The following is a 4017-nucleotide window of genomic DNA, read 5'->3' on the forward strand; positions in this document are numbered from 1 at the left end:
GAGAGCCGTGCCAGCAACTCTTATCTCGTACAAGGGGAGCCCACTCTCGCTTAGCGTCACCTGGGTCTCCACTGGGTGACCACGTAGGTCCATTTCGGGTGGGTCCCCCAAGGGCCCCGCCTCTCCCCCCAGGCTCTGTTGACGCCGTCTTAGAGGGGGAGGTTGCGCACACGGCGGGGTGTCCGGTATCTGGGAGGGAACAGTGCCCACCCTCCTCACCAGGTCAGGCGAGGAGGTGGTCCTAGGAGGAGTCTCACTTTTCTTCACGGATGTGTCCATCTGCTCCTCCCCTGATTCCCTCCTACCAGCACGCTCCTGTTTTCCCTTTTTTCGGGGACCCACCGCTACCCAGTTCTCCTGCTCGGAGTCAGACTCCTGAGACCCAGGTACGGGAGCAGGCCCGGCACCCACTGGACAACCAGCCCTCTGGGATGCCACAGTATCATTGGTGGCCTGCTCCTTTTCCGCCTTCCTCTTAGCTTGCCTTTTATCTTTGGCGCTGGGCTCCATCCTTTCCTCAGAGGTTGCTGGCTGCGAGGCACCCGCTTTGGCTCCATTATTCCGCACCACTGAAGCCCAGGTGCCTCGCTGCTCCTTCGCGGCCCCGGCATGCTCCTCTCCCCGGGGGTGGGACTGGTCCGCTGGTGGAGCACGTGGGGGCGCCTCGGGTTGCTCATTTTCTTCGCCTCGGTACCTATGGGGACAAGAATAGTACAGATGACCAGTTTTTTGGCAAAAATTACATTTTTTCTCTTGTGAGCATTCTCTCATATTGTGCTCTTTGCTTCCACAGTTTCTACAGGTGACATCGCAGTTAAAACTGGTATGTCCATAGGTACCGCAGGCCCTGCAGAAGTTTGGCATCCCTGAAAAATAGAGGTCGCCATTCACATTTCCAATTTTAAAACGAGCCGGTGGTAATCTCGTTTCTTGGGTGGAGGGGTCCTTTATCAAAGTCACTAAAAACTTCCACTTGACGGTCCACACTCCACACTCGTTCATAACTCTCCCCAATAGTTTGACGTTCTTGAAGTAGGCAGCTAGAAATGCTGCCACTTCCATATCCTTCACATATGGGGAGTACATTTTAATCACAACGAGTTTGGTAATTTCAAAGGCATGTTCTACTACCTGGACTCCCGCTACCACGAGTTCACCTTTTCTCCTCTCAGCTCGGTCCATGGCATCACGGAGGATTCCTTCTCCCATAAAGGTTACATCAAATATTCCTCGTTTCGGGTAGTCCTGGATAGCCAAAATCTCGTTTTTGTGGACCGCCAGTAGTTCTTCCAAGATCGTGTTGACTAAAAATTTCACGCCACGTGGACCGCCTCCACCCTCTGCCACGATAAATCGTGCAGAGTTCTTTAGCCGGGCATACACCGGCACCGCATCTGGCTCGCCTGCCATTTCCGTGGCCAGGCCGAACCGCACAGCAAAAAGCTGCGCCCTATGGGGTCCTGAGACGTACCAAAGGGCTGGGGGGGGGATCGCAACTCGTTGCTCAGGACTAAGCCTCTCTCCCAAATAGCAGCACGGGGGTGAAGTCCAGGCGAACCTGGACGATCCCCCGAGGCCGAGAGAGAGGGTACCTGAGCACCTTCTGACTAAAAACCTCCTGTATAAATACACTTGGTCTTAGCCAAAAGGCCGAGAAGCGATAACCCGAATGGGCCGGCCGTTGACCGAGCCTGCCTAATACTGCTGTTCACCCCTTGCAGCGATTGATTCAGCCTACTCCTAGGCAATTCCATGGGGCCCTGCAGGCTCACACACATTTACAGCTACTAAGCGGGAGGTGAATAAAGGCCGGAGAGGAAGCCAGACAGGATTTGCTTCTTTTGCTTGCACCACAATGCAGTGCTGAAAGAGGAGGAATCTACATAAAAACGCCTTCCTGGCAACGCCCAAATGCCCTCCTGCCATGCAGATAAACACTGGCAGCGGCAGCAAGTGCATGCCCACAGCCACCCCTTGTTCCTTCACACCTTGTATCAGCTGTAATCCAGTCCAGTCCAGTGCTGCCTGCTGAGCAGCACTGACCAACACTGCCTGGGCCCAGGCTTTTATCTCTGAGGCCCCATTATGATGTCAGAAAGCTGGCTCTGGAATCCTGAGGGCTCCACTATGACACGTGCAAAGTTCCGTCTGAACTTTATATAAGACGGTGCGGCTCAGTCAGTCACTCAGTGTTGCCTTAGAGGGCAACACTGCAACAGCCGGCCGCCAGGCTGTCTTTTTTTTGCACAGCTAGTTGCCTCCAGGAGGCCACAAGAGGGAGACAAGGGACTGCAAAATGGAAAATAGGCATCCACCAACTTTACAGACAACTTGTTCTCCTTGCTCCTACAACCTCCATCCTTGCACAGTTTGTTATTCTTCCAGGTAACAAAGTAACAAATCCAAATTGCTGCTCTCTTTGTAGGCAAGCAAGGGTTTGTTGCAACTGCAATTCTTACTTCTTCTTGAAATGTAGGGACGACAGTACATTCCATCACATCCATCTAGTGTACACAGGTAGGTCCATTGTGGCGGGTAGGCGGCTGGCTGCTTTAATGGCTGTTTGCTGTTCCCCTACTCCACTCCACTCCACTATTTGACTGTGGTGCTGCATCAATCAGTGGCTGGCTCAGGTGCAGCTCTTTAACTTACCTAGGAGGGAGGGCGGAGAGAAGACAAGGAAGGTGAATGAGCTGTTCCAATGTGAAATGCCGGAAACACAGAAACACAGAAGACACACACACACAACAAGAGGTGGCAATGTATTAATTAATTGCATTTAATAAATGAGCTCATTATCACACATGACTGTACAAATGCATTGTCCAACAGGTGTTGAAATAATGGGATTAAAAGGGGAGATCCCATCAGAAAGACAAAAACAATAGCAAACACAAATAGCACTTTTGGAATCTGATTTTAGTCAACACATAAGGGAAGGGTGCACCGGTCCTGGAAATACTGCAATACCAGGTCAATGCGTGGAGTGGACAGAGCAAGCTCTATTTCCATCTCCCTGTTCTAAAAATCCATTTAATATATGGTCCCCAGATAGGGGACGTATCAGATATTAAACTGATAAGAACAGATAAGGTTTCAACAAAGATTTTATTGATTCACAAGTTCGTCATACAATAAAATACAATATGTACATTAATATAAAACTGTTTTCCATAATTGTACATTCCAAGCACTATTTGCATCTCTTGTACCATAGTTTTTCCTGTCCCTTAAAAAATATATGTACATTTCACTAAAAGCAAGTTTAATACATTCGTCCACAGAAATAAAATCACGTTTAAAAAGTAAAATATTTCTGACTTTCCAAATGGCGTTTTTAAGACAATTTATCATACTCCAACAAACCATGTACTGTTTAAAAGTTGGGCAATTAAATAGTCCGTAAATTATATATTCGTATGTTAGATCTTTTAATCCACAAGTCCATTTTAAAAGCACGCCGACTTTCCTCCAGACTTCTTGTGCGTAAGGACAGTTCCAAAATAAATGTAGCACAGATTCATCATTCACACAAGAGTCTCTTGGGCATTTTGCCCTTGCCACCAGGCCTCTCCTGTGCTGAAAGTCTCTTGTTGGGAGGCACTGGTGGACCATCATCCAGGCAAGGTCTATATGTCCATTTGCGAGAAATTTCCCAAAGACGTTCCGCCATACTTGTCTAGACCTCGTCTGGGAATAGTTTGCCACAGGGATAACCTCCTCATTCCCCCTTAGAATTGCAGACAGTTTCCTCTGGTCCTTTAAAACGTCGCTTTCTTGGTCCTTTAAATGAAATGTTCGTATAGTCTTTTCTAAAATCACATAATGCTTTGGGGGGCATAAAAGAACAGGGGAATTCAACGGAGGCATACACCATTTTTTAAAAACCATACCGGCAGCGTACTTTAAAAAACAACTAAAAACGCCATTGGAATTAAAACATTTAAAACAGAAGCAGAAAAATTTTACATAAAAGAAAATATGCAAATTAGGGACATCTTTTCCACCATTCAACTT

The 4017-nt window shown here is 48.0% G+C and overlaps 1 pseudogene; it reads right to left on the reverse strand.

Moving 5' to 3' along the window:
- Positions 1-2936: 2936 nt before the first annotated feature.
- LOC142653994 (U2 spliceosomal RNA) lies at positions 2937-3107 on the reverse strand (annotated as a pseudogene).
- Between the last annotated feature and the right edge of the window lie 910 nt (positions 3108-4017).

The sequence above is a fragment of the Rhinoderma darwinii genome, chromosome 5 (assembly GCF_050947455.1).
Source record: "Rhinoderma darwinii isolate aRhiDar2 chromosome 5, aRhiDar2.hap1, whole genome shotgun sequence".
Taxonomy (NCBI): domain Eukaryota; kingdom Metazoa; phylum Chordata; class Amphibia; order Anura; family Rhinodermatidae; genus Rhinoderma; species Rhinoderma darwinii.